General features: G+C 36.0%; 1 protein-coding gene across 6 annotated transcripts in view; it reads left to right on the top strand.

Moving 5' to 3' along the window:
* The first annotated feature begins 13,767 nt into the window (after positions 1–13,767).
* LOC126691910 (uncharacterized) overlaps positions 13,768–21,940 on the top strand; it is a 53,563-nt gene continuing 45,390 nt past the window's right edge. Inside the window, exons 1-4 of one of the 6 annotated variants that reach the window (XR_007644874.1) lie at positions 15,037–15,534; positions 18,441–18,537; positions 18,757–18,856; positions 19,509–19,918. The gene's annotated coding sequence lies outside the window, so the exon portion shown is untranslated. Of the gene's footprint in view, positions 14,761–15,000; positions 15,535–18,440; positions 18,538–18,756; positions 19,919–21,940 lie in introns of those variants that run through there. The other 5 variants (XR_007644884.1, XR_007644876.1, XM_050387252.1 and 2 more) reach the window with 5 other exon arrangements.

The raw sequence follows: 21,940 nt of genomic DNA, 5'->3' as shown, positions 1-21,940 counted from the left end.
GAAGACCAAGTCCATTATTTTACAACCGTGAGGACGAAGGAGTGCCAAAGTCAACAGCAAACCCGACTGCCCCCAACCACTGCCTGTACTAAAGGGGATGGATTGGCCGACGGAAAAACCACATCAGTCAATTTAGGGTCTGTTTGGATTGAATTTATTGTTGCTGAAACTGAAAACTGAAAACTGAAAGTACTGTAGCAAAATAATTTTAAAATGTGTGAATAATATCGTGGGACCCATTTTTAATATTTTTTAGTGCGTGAACAGTGATAAACAGTGTTACTACAGTACACTACAGTGCTTATTGTCCCTGGAACATGTGAAGTGAGGAAAAAAAAAAAAAAAAAAAGGGAAAAACGCAGCTTGGATTCAGCGGAAAACGCTGAATCCAAATGGCACCTTAATGACTAAAATAATTTTTTTTTTTTAAACCTCAAAATCTGACATGTCAATTTAATTTTTAGTCTTTCTTAACGGATTAATAATTTAATAGTACGATATAATCTGATCTATTTAATTTAAAGTGGAATGTAAAAATTAAAAGAAATTATTGTACTTGAGTTTGACGAGTTCTGACAATCTTAAATGCCTTTCCCATAAGTTAAATGCCTTTCCCAATATTCCTGTCTTTTTACAGAGCCGCACTTTTTGTCTTTCTAGTGAGAAACGATCCGTCGCGCAGAAAAATAAGGATGCAGTAGATCACCATATATTAGTAGACGATGGACACGTTTAATACAAACTTCAAATCCAAAAAACAATTAGCAACATAAAAAAGCAATAGCCTCCAAACCAGAACTTTCAACTGCCACGAATATGAATATGAAAAATATTCTCAAGGTGTTGTTTGTTCCAATCATCACACAATTGCTCAAACTCATCTCAAAGTTTCACTCACAGCATCCACAGCCTTCATCTTCTGGTGATGGTGTCAACTCAGAAGTGCCAGATCAAGCAGCAGCTAGGGATGACGCCGTGGACCCAGGTGGTGCAGCACCAGCTGAAGCAGCTGTTTTGGTAGTTGTGCACCGATACCAAATCCACATGGACTGGACTGAGATTATGATTGGTTTTTGTTTGGCTTCTGCCATTGACATTGCTTTAGTATCAGTTCAAGTCCACGCACAACTTTCTGCAACCTTCCACTTGCTCTCTCTAGCATTCTTATTCGCCTTTGCTTGCTTCTTCGTTAGCGAATTCATAAAGTCCAAGTTCTTGGTGACAGCACAAGTGCTTCAGAAACTTGGCGTTTTCTTCACCGTAACTGCGTTTTTCATGGCCATTGCCATTCCATTTCCTCTTTACCATAAATTCGCTACCTGGGCCATCTATACCATTTCCGTCTTTGCCATTTTCATCTGCCGTTGTTTGTAGCTTTAGGTTAATTTTTAATCAAAAAGTTTTTAATTTCAGTAAAATAAGCAATAATCAATAATCAATAGTATGAACTCTGATTAATTATATCCATTGTTACAAGATTAATTGCTGAATATTAATTTGATATACTGAAGTTGCATAATTAATAGTGAGATAAAGAGTTTCTAACTCAATATATGAGTCCATTCATATTAGCCCATTTTCACTCACTCTTATTTTCGAAATTCACTCCCACATCGTTATATTTATGTTGCAATATTTATTTATTTTAATTAATTAATATTAAAATGCTTCAATTTTAATTATTTTAGGAAAATTTTTATGAGAAAAAAATGATTAACTGTTTTGACGAGTGAAAAGCGAGAATAAATGATGTCTTAAAAAGTTAAATTATGCTATGGACACAATTTTTGGCACAATTTTGTACCACATCAACTCGTCACATGACGAGTTATGATTGGTAAGGGTATGTCAGTGGATTATGTGGGGACAAATCCTTACCAATCACAGCTCATCATGTTGCGAGTTATGGCATAAAATTATGTCAAAGATTATGCCACTAGCATAATTTTAAAAAGTTAGGATCTATTTGGTACATGTGTTTAAAAATTAAAAATTATTGTTTGAAAACATTTGTGAAAAGAGATAGGAATGAAAAAGTATATAAAAATATATAAAATATTATTTAAGAACTAACAATTATTATTTGAAAACACAAACCAAACACTTCCTTAGATTTTGGACGGAATCTTGTCAATTCCTATTGCAATTGGAGGGACCCAAACTCTTCAATTTTCTCTCACACGCGCCAATAACAATTTTCATACCTAGGATTTAATTAGGTTTCATTGGTATTAATTACCAGTTGTACCGTCATCTTTGTTGCCTACAGGCTACACACACCAAAAGCCTTGTACTTTTCTTTTTTTGGGTAGATAAAGCCTTGTACTCTTTTTTAGTCTTTTAGTTGTTAGAGCATTAGCATTTCCCAATGCTAATGCTATTCTATTTTACAATTCTAAAACCTCACTTTATCATTATACCATCTTATTTTACAATATCTCTACATCCCAAACTTCTATTTTCCTCTTTCACTCATTAAAATAATATATTTACAAAATAAAATAATATATATCAAAATTATATCTGTTCTCTCTCATCTCTCTCCTCTCTTCCATTTTCAGCTCTCTTCCAGACACAGCAACCCAGAAACCTCACAGCAACCCAGAAACCTCATAGCAACCCACACAGCAACCCAGAAACCTCAGACCCGAAACCCATGGCCACCACCATCACCACGGCAACCCCCCACCTTCACCACCATGAACCCACATGACCCATAATAAAAACCCCACCCCCTTCCACCACCCCACGGCAACCCCAGAAACCCATGGCCACCACCATCTCCACGGCAAGCCCCCACCTTCACCACCACGAACCCACATATGACCCATAATAAAAACCCCACCCCCTTCCACCACCACGGCAACCCCCAACACCACCACCATGAACCCACCAAAAAAAAATCCATCCCAAAATCAAATCAAACCAATAGCAAATTCCAAATCCACAAGATGACCCACAAAAAAAAATCAAGTCAAAATTTACACAAACCCAGCTACAAACCGATCTCGCCGCTGCAAACCACACTGGAAACCCAAAAATCGCCGCTGCAAATCAAAAATACCCAGAAATCGCCACCATACCACGCCGATCGGACTTCCCAATCTCACCTCCACGCCGGACCCACGACCCACGCCAGAAAAGCCCACCGTGAGAGAGAGACGTGATGAGAGAGAGAAGCCGTTGTGGTGAGAGAGAGACGTGATGAGAGAGAGAACCGTTGTGGTGAGAGAGCCGTTGGGGAGAGGAATGAAAAGAGAAACAAAGGGAGAGAGAGAGTCAGAAGAAAGGGAATAGAAAATTAATATATCTTATACAATTGTGCTACAGTACTATTCTACCTTTAGAATTGTATTGTAGCACAATTCTAAATATTTTTGCAATACTTCCTTATAGCATTCTCTGATGCAGTGGTTATTTGGTGCATTTATGCTAAAATACCCTTAGATATGGCTTTAGCATCTTCTGATGCTAATGCTCTAAGTTACACGTACTAAAAATTTGTTAAAAAGTATAATCTGGTTACCTTGGAAAGATACTTTTAAGCCTCTCGTTATGATGCAACGTCTACTTTCAAAGACCTGCGTCTGCTATATTTATAATTTATCCAAATAAATGATCACTTGGATCGCTCCAACAAACATGTCAAAAAAATAAAATAAATAAAAACCGCTTGATCTGTTTCTTGTTTCACAACTGATTAATTATTGAACCAATTAAGCACAACTTTGTTTTTTAACTTTTGGTTTATTTAACTTTCGTTTTTTTAACAACATTGTCTTTTTAATGGGCCAAAAAGGTGAGTTTAGATGAGAAAGAAAAATTTTTAATTATAAAAAAAATATTATGTCAACAATATTTTCGTAATAAATTTTAAGTAGCAAGTTATTATTAATTATTATTGGTGATGAAAAAGTAATTTGAATGGTAGATTCAAATTAGAATCATTAATAACTTACCATCGAAAATTTGTTGTAAAAGTGTTATAGAAATATTAATGTAGATGTAAAAGCATTAAATTAAGGAGAATTGTTGATTGCTCTTCTTCTTCTTTTTTCTTCTTTTTTTCCCTTCAAGTAAGCTTACAACGTAGAATATAGACACACAAAAAGTGGCAAATATTATACATATTTGCAAAAAAAAGGTAAATATTGTACACATTTTGCAAATGTGTACAGCATTTGCCAATTTTTGTGTGTCTATAATATAAATTTACATTATAAGTACAATGTAAATATAAAGATATTGTGAAAATATTGTGACACATATGTCAATTTCTTTTGGGTCAAACTAAAATAAAATAAAATAAAATAAAATAATAAAATATCAAACTGAGATTTAGCACAACTAAAAATAAAGGTATTGTATTGTGAAAATGTCGTGACATTTTATTCGTTTCATAATATTTTCACAACTATTGAAATGAAAGTTCCTTATAAGTCAAAATAAGATATTAAAAAATTAGATTGGGATCCACCACAGTTGAAAATAGAGGTATTTTGAAAATGTTTTGATATTTTGTTGTGTTCCTAGATTTTTATTTTTATTTTTTTGGTTTAGTCAAATTTGGTAAGCCAAAATTCACTTTTTCAATCACAATTCTTGGTTTCATTTTTTTTTTTTTTACACACTTTAAAATTTAAAGTAAAAAGAAGAAGAAGACAATTTTACACCAAAAGTAAAAAAATAAAATTGGGCCCCTTTAGGTTTGGGATAATTTTATTCCTCTCTAAACTTTAAAACCGAGGAAATACCCTTAATTGTTACTCTCTTAGTTAAACCATTTTGAAATCTTACAATTCTTAAAATGTTCCATTGTAGAATGTCTAAATTACCCTTACTAAATTTTAATGTCCCAAAAAATTTTCTGTGTATTTTGAGTTTTATGTAGTAGTCATACTTGGAAAGTTGAAATGGTGATATATGGTGTTCTATTTGTTACCTAGAGAACATTGATTTTCCTAGGTTTAAATATTCTAGACTTAATTAAAATTTTATCTAATGGAAGATTCAATGACACATGCCTCTTGTTATCCTCTTCTTCTTTTTATTTATCTTCTTACTTAAAAGTGTGTTCATTAAAAATTAAGCTAAATATCGTGGCTAGACTCATAAAATGTAAGATAATAGAAAATGAAGTATGAATAACAAAATCTTTATTGTGGATAATTGCAAGTATTTGATGAAGACCTTTAATTGTAGTATATAACATAATTCATTGCGAAAATTTAAATAACGGCTATATTTGCAGCAACTAGTTTGTGAGAGTTAAACAGGAGCATTTCACTTTAATGAGACACAGCATTGTTTTACACTTATACACGCGTGTCACATTATACCTTTAAACCAGACGGTGTTGTTTAATCAAACTCTCTTCCCTCTTGAGATTTTGGACATGCTCTATTTCTCCTCTCCTGTGTTCACTTATGAATAGAATAGATATTTATCTATGGTGTACAGCTGTAATCTTTAGTTAGTTTGGTAGGAGTTTGTTACAGGTTGTTAGATTAGAATCTTCTAGAAGCTTCCAGAGCGGTTACCATTTATGTAATGTATAAATAAAGGGTGTGTGGGTTGTATTCATTTTAAGTAAGCTTGAATAGATATCGTTTCTTGATTCGTCATTTTTCTCTCTCTGCTTTGTCTCAATCTGCCATGTTGAAGCTTCAAGCTTGTTATCTTTCGACAATGTCTTAGCAAAACTCAATTGCTTATTATCAGAAGAAGATGATATTCATTATCACACTTAGAAGTTTTTAGTGAATGGGTACTGCATTTTTTAGTGAATGGGTACTGCATTTAGTAAATAGATTTTAAGAAATTATCATAGCAAATAAATACTCATATATTAAAATAATTACTCAAAGTTTAAATACATGGTTTCATTTTTCTTTAAATAGAAGTTCTATAATTATTTTCTCAATTTTCTTACTCAAAGAGGTAGGCACGTGCCACCCAAACTAGTACTCTAAGTAGCACCAACACGCATATGGGTACGAGAATAATACAACGAGGCAGTAATTTTTGAAAAAATAAGACACTAGTATAATGGTACACGTATATTAAAATATTTTTATTTTTATTTTCTATATATTAGTAAGCATTTATTTTTCATATAATGTTAAATATATATATATATATATCAAATTAAATGCAATAATGGATAATAAGACTAATCTACGTCTATTAAAGGATGTACAAAAATTTGAATTCAAACCAAAAATAAAGATATATATTTACTAATTTTCCAATGCACTATTACTATTTAAAGCATAAATGCTCATTTGTTTTGTGAAAGGGTATTTAATTTCTCTTGTGTGTCCTGGTCGTATCTTGCATTTTTTTTTTTAAAAGAACACACGTGTAGAAGTGTCCCAAGCATGTCAAGTGTTCAACACAAGTACAATGCCTCAAATGAAGTGTTTGTACTTCCTAGAATTTACTAGAAAAAAAAAAAAAAAAAAAAAAAAAAAAAGGAGTTTGATTGGTGCAACATGTCAAAGTGATTATTTAAGCTTTAAGTCCATCGTTGCAAATGAAACATACATGCGGTTAGTTAGTTAGTTAGGTTTTTATTTTATTTATGTTATTAAAAAAAACAATAAAAAAAAAAAAAAAAAAAACAAACAAACAAACACACACACACACACAAAGAAGAGGGAATGAGGTTCTAAAATAAAGGCACGGCAAAAATGACCAAATACAAAATACCATTTTTAGGCAAAATAATTAGTAATCTATCACTATTTGCGAAATATTTAGCAATTTATCATTGTTTTGAAACTTGAGTTATATATAGAACTTGAGTTTATGAAAATCGAGTTCTAAAAAAAGTGACACGCTGGCAAAAATTGCTCTGGTATTTTATAATTTAAAAGTCCACGTGAAACTCGAGTTTCATAAACTCAAGTTCATTGTAATGTAAAACAAACCTTGAGTTCTTTAAAAGTTTGAACAAGTGGGTGAGTTCCAAACACTTTCAATTTTGTTTCTTTTGTTGTCTTATCTCAGTTAACATCCTTAGCTATTGTGCATAAAATAAAAGGAACAAGTGGAAGATAAGCTCCCACGTGATCCAACCAAGGAGAGAATTCACACACCAATCTTTTAGTCTTGTCTTGTAGGGATGGATCCAAGATTTCAAGTTAGAGGGGTTGGAGTATAAGAAAAAAAGCTCTAAATAGGCACCCATAGAATATTAACAAATTATAAATACACAAAATCGTTGTTTCTTAATACATTAAGATGTAATCATATACAAATAAATACAAAAAACAAAATAATGTTTTTTTTTAATACTAAGCTTGTTAGGATATATTTATTTATTTATTTTTGTTGTTGTTGAAGTTAAAGCATTTATAATAGTGGTACTTAAAAAATTTAGCTTTTAATACCACAAAAGGCTAATTTATCTTTTTTGCCACCTCACTTTACAATACATCAACATCAAATGTTCTATTTTTTTACCACTTCATTTAAAATAGTATAAACAACTCATTAAAATAATAAAGGAAGAGAGAGAATTTGAGTTTTTTAATTGAAGGTAGAGAAATAATCTTAATAATGTGTTATATTTTATTTTTAATAACTTTCTACAGTTAACTGGTATTTATACTATAGTTACAAAAAATTTAGTTTTAGCTTCTCTAATAACACATGGTTTTTTTGGCGTTTTTGATGGTAAAATAGTTTTTTTTTCCCTAAAATACAATCATCATTATGAATATTTTTATTGTTTTTATTAAGTTTTTGAGTTAGATAGTTACCAGTTGGAGAGGGATTTAAGGTTTTGGAAGGGAGACTACAAAAATGATATAGTATATAATAAGTAAAAAAAAAAAAATTGGACCAGGGGGCCCCACCTTGGTCCGTCCCTATTGTCTTGTCTACCATATGCATGTAGTACAAATAGAAGTAAGAAAAGAGCTGGAACAAAAGAAAAAAAAAATGAGACAGGTGTGTATGAGAGAAAAAGAAAGAAGAAAAAAAAAATGGAAAAAAAAATGGTCGTGGGCCATCAACAATCATATAAGTTATAACACAAGCATTCACACATCAATCTCTTAGTCGTCTTATCTCTCATGTGCATGTAAGACAAGTAGGAGAAAAAACACCTTATTTTAAGGGTATGATTCTGCCCCTTTATAGCTGATGGGTCTCACTAGTTTTTTTTTTGGTTAAAGAGGAGCTGCAATAAAATTAGCTAGCCATAAACGGCAATGTTCTGGCTGAAAGCCTTAGAGTATACAAACCATTAGCATCCGCATTTAAAATATTACAAAAGTCATCACTAGGCGGAGCATTAAGTACAACAAAATTTCTAGAGAAGGAGCAGCCAGCTCTAGCGAGGTTATCGACGCATCTATTCGCCTCTCTAAACACATGGGTGATCTTGACATGCTGGATTTGCTTCAGGAGGTACCTGTAGTCATTGAGCAGAGCAGCACATGAGTTATTAATATCTTTCTTAGACTGCACAAGATTTACAACAACTTGGGCATCTAATTCAACATGCAGGTGGTTAATACCAAGTTGGACTGCAAGCAACAGCCCATCCCTCAAGGCCCAAAATTCAGCAGCCACACTTGTAGCCAGCCCAATATTTCTCATGTATCCCATAACCCACTTCCCATTATGGTCACGGATGATACCGCCCCCACCAGCACTTCCCGGATTCCCCTTTGACGCCCCATTAGAGTTTAGTTTAAACCACCCTTGGTCTGGTTTGTTCCAGCAGATCTGATTTACAGTGCAATGCCTTAATTTATGCCTCCTACTCACGCAATAGAAGAACTCACGTGCAAGCTGGATGCACGTCAGGTGAAGGTTGGGATTGATAGGAGCATTTTCAAAGACTACGTTATTTCTATGCCTCCATAAGCACCAAATTGCAAATGGAAATTGGATATTCCAGGGAAATCCATTAGCGAGGATATGGTTACTGCCAACACAGCTCTGCTTGATCCAGTCCAATGGATTTAACTGCAGAAAGTTAGAGAAAATCTAGGGCATACCCAATTTCTTCCAAAATGTAAGAGCAAAGGAGCAATCTCTTAAGAGATGGATGATGGACTCCTCATGGCAATGACAAATGGGGCATGTCGTGTGGCAGATAATGCCTCTATCTGCAAGAGTCTTCCGCACTGGTATACTATTGTGAAAGCAAAGCCAAATGAAATGTTGAATTTTTGGTAAGGTGTCAATTTTCCACAGCCAGCCTCCAGAAAAGGCGATGCTGTTTGTTCCATCATCACGCGCCAGATCATACGCTGAGGCTGCACTGAATTCCCCATTCTGTGAAAGTTTCCATACTAGAGTGTCCTCTTTCTCACCAAACATTTGCATAGGTACAGCTAGGATTTTCTCCAACACTTCCTTTGGCAAAACAAATGAAAGTTTCTCCCAACACCATCTTCCTTCTTGAAACACATTTGCAATTGTTAGCTCAAGGTCAGATTGAGTGAGCGGGCCTTCAATCAGTTCCCTCACTGAATCTCCTTTTATCCATTTACTTCCCCAAAAGAGAAGCTTTGATTTGGTGCCAGCAATCCAACCAACCCCTTTTTCAAAAACAGGGAAGCCCGCCTTGATGGCAGACCATACAGAGGAGCAAGGAAGCTTTTTAGGATCTTTGGAACTTCTTCTTGTCCGTGAGCAGTATTTATTCAGAATAATTTTTGTCCATAGCGCATCCTTTTCATGGTAAAGTCTCCAGTTGAGCTTAGCAAGGAGGGCGATATTTTTTGCTCTCGCTTGTTGTATGCCGAGTCCACCTTCCTCCTTTGGCATGATAATCTTGTTCCAGCCAACAAGATGAAGTTTTTTCTTTTCTACGGTAGAGCCCCATAGAAAGTCCCTGCTTATTTTATCAATTTTCTCACATAAATGGACTGGCAGAACAGCCCCTTGCATCACATAATTGGGTATAGCTGTAAGAGTAGATTTAACCAACACGCATCTTCCAGCAAATGAGAGGAATCTGGCTTTCCAACCAGCGAGTTTAGAGAGCATTCTTTCAGCAATATAGTTATACTGAGATCTGGCTGCACCTTTATGCTTTAAGGGCATTCCCAAATATTTTCCTAAGCAAGTAGTTGCTTGAATGCCCAAGGAAGTACAGATCCTATCCTTAGTATCTTCCTGAATGTTTGGTGAGAAGTAAATCCGTGATTTTTCTATGCTGATAATTTGTCCTGATTCCAGACAGAATTTAGATAGAACTTCCTTAATGGTTTTAGCTCCTGCATCATTAGCTTTAGCAAAAAGCATTAGGTCATCGGCAAAAAATAAGTGTGAGACCTCCACATTATCTTTAGAAGCTTTCATAAGAACCCATTTTTTCTCCATGCAACCCTTATTAATAAGGAAGCCAAGATACTCCATGCACAGAATGAAAAGATATGGAGAAAGAGGGTCCCCCTGCCGAAGCCCTCTTGAAGGTTTAAAGGAATTTAACTTCCCCCCATTAAACAAAATTGAGATGCTTGTAGAGGAAATGCATTCCATGATCAAGTCAATGAGCATATGAGGAAAATTGAAAGCTTTAAGGACTTTATATATGAAAGGCCATTCAAGGCGGTCATAAGCCTTAGCAAGATCAACTTTAATGGCCATGAAGCCCACTTTGCCTTTTTTCCTATCCAAGGAATGGATGAGTTCTTGAGCAATAGCAAAATTATCTAACCCCCTTCTCCCAGGGATAAAGGCTGCTTGGTTAGGGGCAATCAACTTCTCAAGAAGAGGCCTAATTCGCCCCACTATGATTTTAGTAATTACTTTGTAGATGGTATTGCATAGGCTGATCGGCCTATAATTGTTGAAACTCTCCGGATTCGGGCACTTCGGGATAAGAGCAATCAAAGTTTCATTTAGATAATCCGGAACCACTTTAGACTCAAAAACATCCCTAACTTCCTTACAAACTGGGCCTTTAACATCCTCCCAAAAATATTGAAAAAATCCTACATGGAGCCCGTCCACTCCCGGAGCTTTAAAGGGCTTCAAAGACCACAAGCCCTGTCTAATTTCCTCCTCTGTAACAGGAGAACACAAGCAGCCCTTATCCTCTTCAGAAATGATACAGCAAGGGAAATTGTCAAGAGCCGTAGGGGAAATAGAATCATAAAGGCCAGTCTTAAACAGTTTTTGATACTCCGAGAGAATAAAAGCTTTAATTCCCTCCTCATCAGTAATCCACTCTCCAACAGAATTTTTAATGCTACGTATCTTATTCCTGTGTCTACGAACAAGAGTTGAGACATGGAAAAAGGACGTGTTGCGGTCACCACATGAAGCCCAGTTAAGACGAGACTTGAGGGCCCAGTATTCCTCCTCATGCTGTATAATTTCAATATAATCCCTTATGAGATTCTTTTCAAGCTGGACAAGGAACTGATTTGGATCATTAGACAGGGCTTTCTGAACACCATATAACCTTGCCAACACTCTTCTTTTACGGGCAAAAATGTTTCCAAATACATCTTTATTCCATATCTTTGCTTTCTCTGTGAACAGTTTTATGGCCTGCCCTAGATTTAGGTGCAACCCCCAAGATCCCTTCACGACCTCAGGGAACTCAGGATGGTGTAACCACATGGTTTGGAACCTGAATGGCTTATCAAGCTCAGCAGGGGGGGGGGGTCTATATAGCTCAAGGAGAACCGGGCAATGGTCCGAAAACACCCTAGGCAAGTGGGTAACAGAAGCTTCAGGAAAAAGAACCCTCCACTCAGAATTAGCAAAACACCTATCAATGCGCTCTAAAACCAGGTCAGTGATTTGTCTTAAATTTGACCAAGTGTATTTAGGCCTAGAAAACCCAAGGTCCAGAAGATTACAATCATCTAGACAATCTTTAAATTCAAGGGCTCGATTTAGATTAACCCTCCTGCCCCCAAATTTATCCTCACCACAGAGGACCTCATTAAAGTCACCAAGTAATAACCAAGGCAATTTATGAAGTTGTGCAACCTTAGATAGATTAGACCACAAAATTTTCCTCTCAGCCAAACAGGGACTAGCACAAATAGGAGAAATTAGCCAGGTAAGATTAGAATTGTGTACCTGTACAGTAGCATGAATCTCTTGTTCTGTTGCTGAGAGCACAACTATATCAACCTCCTCTCTCTTCCACAAGAGCCAAAGGCCACCCGCATAGCCAATAGTCTCTGTAGTGAAGAACCCATCAAAAGGAAGATCCTCAATGATTCTAGCTGCACGGTCACCACTAACTCTGGTCTCTGTGATGATCAAGATAGATGGAAAGTGATTCACCATCATTTCTAACACACGTCTCTTGAAATCCAATCCTAGAGCACCTCTACAATTCCACAGTAATATATTCATCTTTGCACAGTGGTTGTTAGGAATTTCCACTGGTTCAATTCCCATTCTGGCTGTGGCAATCATGTTCCATCCCAACCTCCTCAGCAGGTCCTTGGATGCCACCCATTCCGGCTTCCACACTGTCATATAAGTCAGGATTCCCTGTATGTCCTCTCTGCAACACAAGAGCAGATCGCACTTCTTGGCTTGGTTGAGAGTTTAGAACAACTTCAATGTTGGAAAATTCCCCAGGTGGGATACAGCCAAGCCCCTGAAGTCTATCACTTTCCTCTCCTGTATCAACCATCCGAATTCGTCCAAGTGAGGCATTACCAATGGCCTTCTGAGCTCGTTCAACTCTTGTGCTTCCTTCATCGTGATTAGAGGCGCATCCGTGAGAAACTTCCACCATTGATTCGGGGTTGTTTCCCATGCCGGATGGTCCAACCGCAAGTTCCCAGTTCTTACACTTGTTGGGGTTATTGGAAGAATGTGCTTCCAGGCTGCAGTCAACTCCTCGTCGAACCACCCCAGCGTGTCCGTCAGAGCAGCTCTGATCTGAGCTATTACCTCATCTGGGATGGCTATGGCCTTGTTCCTGTGCCATATCACCCACCCCGTTGAAGGAAAAGGGAGAAAGGGGAGCTCGGAATGAGACATTTGTAGCGTTAAGACTACCCTTAGGCGGGAGAGCTTTTTGGCTGGAGGATGGTTCTAGGTTCGGCCTCTTCAAGGATTTGATTCCTTTTGCATGTAGACTCTTTTTGTCATGAGAAGACATGGGTCTCACTAGTTGTGAGAGGGAGGAAGTATATATCTTAAATAAGATATACTTCTTCAAACAAGTAAAAGTGAAAAAAGAACTGGAAAAAAAAGGAAAAAAAATCAGTCAATGGACCATCAGCTATCATATAAGTATAGAAGAGGCACACTTATAAATATTTGTACTTATAAAGTGATCATCACGCCTAACATGCTCATGTTGTTGTAATTTATTCAAATAAAGAACACTACGATTGATTGATTTTTTCAAAGTAATTTTTGTTTGATCACTTTTGGAACTTGAGTTTCATAAGAAACTAAAAAGCGTAAATGCATTTTTAGTCCCGATATTTTAATTTTTTTTCTTTTTGGTCCTTACATTTTAATTTCACCATTTGTAGTCTTTAAATCAATTAGGGTGTGTTATTTTGGTCCTTTCCATTAATCAACAGCTGAAAATATCTGACGTGACAAATGAAATGCACTATTGATACAATAAATACTAACGTGACGAATAAAATAATAATAATAAAATTTATTTTTTATTTAATAAATACTAAGTCAATATAAAATAATAATAAAAAAAGAAAATTTCATGTTTTTTTCTAAATTCTTTTAAAATAAAATAAGATAATTAAATTAAAAAAAATTTATTTCTTTCATTATTTTGTCTGAAGAACATGTTCATGTTGCTTGGGTTCATCCCCAAAACATGAATCATATTCTTAGATCAATAAGTTAAACTTTATCACAAACCCAGAAAAAATTCACACTATCAGAATAAAAACTTCAACCCAAAACTTCCTTATCAAAAGCCAATTCCCCCAATCCTTCTAAAACGTTCTCCAAGCTTCCCCTCTCTTCCAAAACTCAAAGCTTCCTATCTCTCTTCCAAAACACGGAGATCTCTCTCTTTCAAACCATGTTCATGGCCGAAAGTTTCGAGCCCTACCTCCTTGCACATTGCCACCGCCACCACGACAAATGGTTGTGGTGCTTTTTTTTTTTTTTTTTTTTTTCTTTCTCTAACTGACCCATTCTCTTTATCTATTGATTTTGCTCAAACCCAAACCCAAGTGCCTCAAGCTCCTCGCTCATATCGGTTCTTTGCTCTCTCTCTCGACGGTGGATCAATTTTCATTTTCCCCTCTTTCTCGGCAGTCGGCTCTCGATCTCTCTCTTAGCTCTTTTTCAGTTTTCTATCTTTCTCTCTTTTTCCTATATGGGTTTGATTTGGGTTAAAGAGAGAGAATGAAGGCATATCGGTAGTAAGGTAATGGAGGGGCTTAGATCGACGGTGGAGACTAGCGATGGAGGTGGAGAAAGACAGACTCAGCTCGGTGGAGGTGGAGATCAATGGTGTTGGTTGGGTTTTATGGGTCTGGGTGGCGGTGGTCAGCTGGGCTCAGAGGTGGTGGGTAGATCTGGATTTTTTGGCCATTGGTGGGGTTTGAAGGTGGTGAATCAGTGGTGTGTTTGGTTGAGTTTTGATGTTTGGTGTTTGGTTGGTTGGGTTCGATAGAGATGTTTTAGTATTTTGGTTGAGATGTTGTGTGTTTGGTATTTTTGTGATTGTTGGGTTTTGGTCTCATTTGAAGATTGCTACGTGTTTTGCATGTTTGGTTGCTAAAAAAATGCATGAAGAGAAACAATGGGTGAATCTTTTAAATCTGGGTTGGTGTTCTTGGTTTCTTATTCAAGAAATTTTTAGATCTTAATTCACGTAAATTTTTTGTTTTAATTCTGTTTTAATTTTTTTTATTTAGTTAAAATTAATAAATTAATTTTTTAAATTTATATACTAACGTGTAACGTGAAGAGTTATGGTACAAGTTGTGCATTTTTCTGTGATATTGACTTTTTCATGGCGAGTTATGACACAAGTTGTACATTTTTCTGTGGCACTAGACTCTCTCCAATATTTAAGTCCTTCGTTTGCCATGATTGTTGATTGACGAAAAGTACTAAAATAATACGCATTAATTGATTTAGAGAATAAAAATGATGAAATTAAAATGTAACGAATAAAATAAATAAATAAATAAATAAAAACCAAGATGTAGAGACTACAAATATTTCAAAATCGGCCACGTAACGGCATAAAAAGCCAATTAACTTGTAGTTCAAAATTTCACAAAATCTCTCTCATTCTCTCTCACACTCACACACAGACACACACGAAGAAACTCTAATGTCATACCACGACGAAGAGTGCGCTCGCTATCTCCAAAACGTTGATCAACTTGCCCCGATAAGCGGCCAATCCGGTTCCGAAATCGAAGAAGAAGAAGAGCATTGCAAGCGGAGGAGAAGCTTGAACGTCGAACGTAGTGGGAAGCGTCGAAGGCTCGCGAGATAATGAGTGGAATCGGAGTGAAATCGACGGTCTCTTTTTTTCCTATTTATTTGCATGGAAGCTTGGACCAACGAGGGTGACCGTTATATCTGGTTAGTACTCGATCGCCTGCCAACTCTTACTCTTCTTTTGAGACCTATATTTGATGAATTTCATAACCTTCAATTCTAGGGTTTAACTCCAATTTTGCTCCAACCTTTCAGTTAACTCGCAATTTTGTTGCAATATTCACTGTACAACGAAATTGTGTATCGGAATATTTCATTATGCTTTGGAGCTTCTTGTGTAGCAAATAACGGCAGTCATGTTTTCTGCGCTTATGTCACATTCTGATTACAATTTTGACATTGCCCTAAGTTCTTTATCTCTTTTTTCATGCTTCTGTAGTTTTTTCATAAACAATTATCATTATCATTGCCTTAGGGAGTAGTTATTTATGAGAACTTTTTATGATTGGATGTTTGCCTTAGGCTGTGTTCATTTCACTTCTTCTATACAATTTTTAAACTTTAGGAGCTACTCTAGTGTACCATAGCATTTTCCTCTTTCTAATAAAATCATTATTTACTTACCCAAAGGGGCAAAAAGCAGCAGTTATATCAAACTCAAACCCTTGGTTTCATTTTGACCTCTTTTATCAATTTGCATTTGAGTGCATTGTTTTCTTAATATTAGGAATTATTGGGTGTCTCACTCTATTCAAATAAAAAGAAACTGAGGTTGAAAACTTCATCCATTCTTTGTTAGTGTTGAAGATATCAAGCCCAATCCTTGGTTTGCAAGCAAAGAATACTGCCTATATTACAAGTCAATTAACCATGGACCATGGTTTATTGAGTGGTTAGTTTAGGATTTAGCCTCCTATAAATACCTCATATTGGGTTCATTGTATCACTAGATTCGGTATGGTGAAGTTGTAGCTGTCAAGGGCTTTTCTCTGTGCAAGTAGTAGGCTGTTTGGTAAACTACGTAATTCTTGCGTTCTCTCTATACTCTCTCTCCTTTTCAAATACTCTAGCATGGTATTAGAGTCACAACTCTGATCCTCGGTTTTCTCTAGTCCCTCCACTTTCTCCTGCCCACCGTCAAAAGTTTCTGGTGTAGGGGTGGCACAACATTCACCCCTACTTGTACTTTTTCGTTGTCGTAAGAAGCCTCTCATCATCACATGAACATTGCCTTCCTCAAGACAACTGTCTCAGAGCCAGGTTCTCTCCTTAAAAAAAAAAAAATCCAGCCGCTGCCAACAATTTACAAAGCTATCCAAAAACTCCTCTCTTCTCTCTTCGTGTCTCTCTGTCACTGTTCAAAGATCCTATGGACAGCTGCTATATGGGGTGGCACAACATTCACCCTAGGTAAGCGTGATTTCAAATCTTTGATCTTTCTAGTTTCTACTGCCTGGGTTTACTACCTGATTCAGCCATTTGTTTTCCTAGGAAGACTTGGAAAGACTATTGAAAGTAAGCCTTTTGAGGTGTGGTAGTCCTTCGTGAAAATTAGGCAGTGCGATTTATATAATGATGGATTCTTCAAGAAGCTGTTCTTGAAATCATTTGGCTTTGTCACCCAAAAACTAAAAAAAAATCTTCTCCATATTTGGACAAAGTGAACAGCTTGGGTCAAAAGGTCTTACGTTAACTTTTGGGAGAATATTTTGACATTCAAAAGTTCTAGTATTGCTTGCTTGCTTCTACTGCTTTGAGGAAAATAGATGTAGATGATGAAGGTTTATTCTCTCACCACCACTGCTAACTACCCTGCAGGATCATCTTAATTTTTTTCCCTGACTTGGACAGCATATGGACAACCTTATTTAAGATCCACTAGTTTTCTCACAAGTCAATCTTGGCAGTTTCAATGGGCACATGCATCTTTCTTGTATACTTGGTTTTCGGCATTACTTTTGATCGAGTTTTCTCTATCATCTTGGCCTGAGTATCATGGACCACGATAATCGATAGCCTCCTCTATCTGCTTTCTTTTTGAACATGTGTCTTCATCATCTTCAAGTCAAGTTACTCAAACAATGTGTATCATCAATAGTCTCTACAAGTATATATACATTGTGCTCATCATTCAACCTTCAATGATCTAGCCTTCTTGTAGCTTACTGTCAACCATAGCTCGATTAAGCCCTTGGCCAAAACAGTTGATCAGATCAAACTAGGCCGTATGACTCGAGTTGACTTTTCAAATTGGGTGTCTCCTGCTTGTTTTTCCCATAAATTTTTATTTTGGTGTCCGGTTTCCCATTGAGGCACCCAATCACACAAATTGACCCTTCTCTCATTGGGTTCAAACTATGCATCTGTTGACTGATTCATGTGCTTCATCACAACTTCATTCTTTTTCGAGTGGTCCCTCCTTGGTCACAGATGCAGTCTTCTTAGGCCCTTATTATCTTCTGGTTTTTATCTGTCATCATTGTTTGCTGTCATTATCAACAAGTTGCACATTCATTCTACATGATCCATTCTTTATTCATGTTAGTCATTCATGGTCATCTTCTTCTATAGACATCTTCATGAGTTCACTTTCCAAACTCAAGTTGTCTTCAGGCTTCCACCTTGAATTTGAGGAGGATGTTAAAGGTATCAAGCCTAGTTCTTGGTGTGCAAGCAAAGAATACTACATGTACCACAAGTCAATTAACCATGGTTTATTTTATGGTTGATTAAGGGTTTACCCTCCTATATATACCCCATTTGGCTTTATTGTGTCACTAGATTCATTATAGTGAAGATGTGTTGTCAAAGGCATTTCATTGTGGATGTAGGCCTCTAGGCCGAACCAAGTAATTCTTGTGTTCTGCCTCTTTTCTTCTCTCCCTATACTCACTCTCTCTCTCTGAATTTCATATATTCTAATAGTTTTTTCATCAGCTAAGTTGCATATAGCTTACTAGAATGTTTAGGTAAAAGGGAGTTTATCTTGTGTGTGTGTGTGTGTGTGTGTCTTCTTTATCACTTATGGTTTCAAACTTTTTGCTTTGTAGAGGACAACTTATTTGGAGCATATATTAGGAGATGTGCAGACCAGAGCATCTAGATTAGCAGATGCTGGTGGGCTCTGTCAAGGAAGACCTGTATTTGGTAATCATCTTTTTGAATGGAAGACATTTGGCTTGTGAAATTCATGTGGTGTTTATGTTTAATATATATACACACACACACATATACCCTCCAATGTAATTTTATGGTTAGGTCATTAACGTCTATCATTGTGATTTTTTGGAGCTATGTTTTAGATACCCTTTCCACTTTCCCGTTCTATCAAGTATCAACAGCATTTTTATCTCTTTCTATCCACAGAATGGTGTAAGCACATATGTACATGCAATATATCATGTAGGATACAGCTTTGGCTCAACTTTTTGCTGACTAGGATCTCCTTACAGTTTCATGTTAACAGGTGTGCCATTTTTTGCTTTCTGTTATGCCATGTTCCCTATCCTCTTTCAACATGCACCGGAGTTATTAAACTATAAATTATAACTAGTATGAAATTACAAATGTATTTTATTCAACATACATGGAGTTCTACATTTGACCAGGTTGTAAACTTTCATAATGTTTTCAGAGTTTTATTTTTCTTAAACTTTAGATAACATCTTTTTTATTTTTCTGTGTTTTTATTTGTGTTGGAATGTTTCTTTGGACATCTCTCTCTCTCTCTCTCTCTCTTGTGCTGTAAGGACTAAAACTTACTTTTGAAGCATAACCATTGTATCTCAATGTATATGGGACAAATGTTTTATTTCATCTTCAATGTTTATTATTTATTTTTCTTCTCTTTTGATGATCATATGGAGCAAATCCTATGATTACATGGCTAGTTATCTATGTTCAAGCTTTTATATTTTTGGTTGTGATATTTAGTATTTTCGATGGTCTATGAAAGTCAGCAAATAAATCCCTTCAATTTCTTTCAGCATCAATAATCCATATGAAAAGTTGCTATTAATTGAAATTAGGAAATATATCATGTGCTTGTCAGTTGTCATGTAAGAACTTGTTTTGTATTTCCTTAATCCTTACCAAATGATTCTGTTTGAACAACTTAGAATCAGTAAAGCACAATATATCCAGCCCAAGAACATGAATCAATATCCAATTACAACCAAATTCAAATATATGCAAGAACCGGATTCAAGCATGGGAAAGATTTCACAAGTAGACTGCAAGGTATGGAATTTTGAAGTACAATGTAATTGTGCTTCTGCCTGTTATCAGGCAACAAGCATGTAATATGTTTCCCTTGCTGAAATCAATAACTTGATGGACTGGAAATTGATGCTGAAACATGAAGCTTATGGGCTTTTTTGTTTTATTTGTTGTTCAAGGTGGTAAATGATTTATGTAGACATATTCTGTGAGATAGTGTGATTTACTCCCCTCCGCCCCCCTTCTTTTTTTGTTGACTCAATTATCGTAACATCTGTGCTTTTAATTAAGCAACTGTTTCCTTGAGTAATTTTTTGCAAACTTGTTCCATTAAAATTTCTCTGTAACTCATTGTTGCCTTGCAATTTTTTACTTGGAATAACTTGTTTTTATGTGACATGTCCATGTGTATGGATGCACAAACCCAAAATTTGAACCATAGAGAACTTTGTAAGGGAGATAAAATTAAATCTTTCAAGAGGATAAAGGCCCTTATTAAATCTTTACTATGTGGAAACTTCCCAAACATTAATGACAGAGTTCCTTAGTTGAGTGGATAGCTACATATTTATGTGATATTCTTGGTTCTGGGCATGTTGCTGATAGTTGCAGAGTAACAGTTACAGATCCAGTGCACATTATATTCTTTGTGGTCATTGATAAATATTGCATGGTAATAAGTTCCTCTATGAATTTTTTTTTCATTGTGGATAATGGGGAGGATATTTGACGTGATGATCTGTATTGCGTTTGACTTGATTATGCTCTATTTAATCATGAAATCCTTTTTCAACGTCCCCCTTTCACCCCCCCCCCCCCCCAACAAAACCCAAAAAAAAAAAAAAATTCTGTAGTTCTTCAACTGGCACTTCCCCCTTTCACACCACCCCCCCCCCCCCCCCCCCACAAAACCCAAAAAAAAATAAATAAATAAATTCTGTAGTTCTTCAACTGGTACTCACCTAGTCATTGGGTTCTTTGATTCTTTCCAACTTTTTAAACTGAATATATTGGACATACCTCTGTTTAAATCTGGTATCTTGGTATATTTGGAATGGTGGAAGTGCATGCCATAATCCCTATCAATTACAGAGACTAGGAGGTGGGACTTAAAGGTGGGTCTGGTCAGACAGATCTGGTTGAGTTGGATCAAGCCTGCCTTGAGGCCAGAAGTTAGCAAATACATGATGCCACTCAAAATGGAAATTAAACTGACAGGTGCAATCATTCTAGCAAGTTTATAAAACTGTAAAAAACTGCTACTTAACTGTATCTCCTTTGCAAAACTGAAACCATCATTCATTCTGTGTTCCTTGAATGGGCTTAACGAAGGCTTTGATCTTAGTCCTTATATTTTTAGAGAATAAAACCTTGACATGGAGCTATTCTCATTGCTTGAATGTGAACACCTGATGCTACTATGTTGAAATGTAATTTAAAAACAGTAGTCAACTACTATTGCCTTTTAGGCTGGGTGGCCCCTTCTAGCCTGAAAGTTTAGCTTGAGCTGAGCATAGCCCAAATTAGGCAAAATGGTTGACAGGCTCAAATTTGGGCAAGCCATTTTAGTCCTTAGATTATGCCAGCTCAACCCTAGTGGGGTGTCTAATTCAAGTGCTATATTGGAGCTTGTAGTGCTATGGTGATGCGACCAAATTGGGCTTTTAATTTCGTTCTTTCTCGTAATCTGTATAATGTCTTTTTCATATACTTTTTTTTTTTTTTTGAGGCTGTTTTTAATATACTTATTGTAACATCTTCCTCTCTGTCTCACTCTATCTAAACACACCCCAAATGTGTGTACTCTAGGAATTCCACTTTTTTCCTTCCGTGAAAATTGTTATTGTTGGTACTAAAACGGCAGAATATCTACTTCCAGGCTGCTAGTTGGTCATGTATAAGAGTGACAATTCAGGTTAGCATGTCTTGTTCTTGCTGTGTCGAGATAGGGGTATTTAGCTAAATGATTTAACTTGAACCCGATCCATTTAATAATCGTGTTATGATCTTTCAACTCTAACAAGACATATTAATGAAGTGAGTTGACCTGACATGACTTACTTGCCAATTGACATATTAAAGCCTAGTCCAAGTGCTTTGTTAGCTTATTTTCTTACCCTCTTTTTCAGCCCTAATGCACTTAATTCACCTTTGTGTGTGTGTGTGTGTGTGTGTGGTGATTTTAGCTATTTAAATGTGCTTGTTCCCCAAGGTTATAAAATTAATCTTAATTAGGTCCAACTAAAATGAGTTTAGCACAAATCAAGATTTTTTTTTCATAGGAACACAAATCAAGATTTAAATTAATGAGTTGTATTAAAATTGATCATGT

This window comes from Quercus robur, chromosome 7, assembly GCF_932294415.1.
Source record: "Quercus robur chromosome 7, dhQueRobu3.1, whole genome shotgun sequence".
Lineage (NCBI taxonomy): Eukaryota > Viridiplantae > Streptophyta > Magnoliopsida > Fagales > Fagaceae > Quercus > Quercus robur.
The sequence above is the reverse complement of the archived record's forward strand: the minus strand, read 5'-3'. Positions and strand labels throughout refer to the sequence as shown.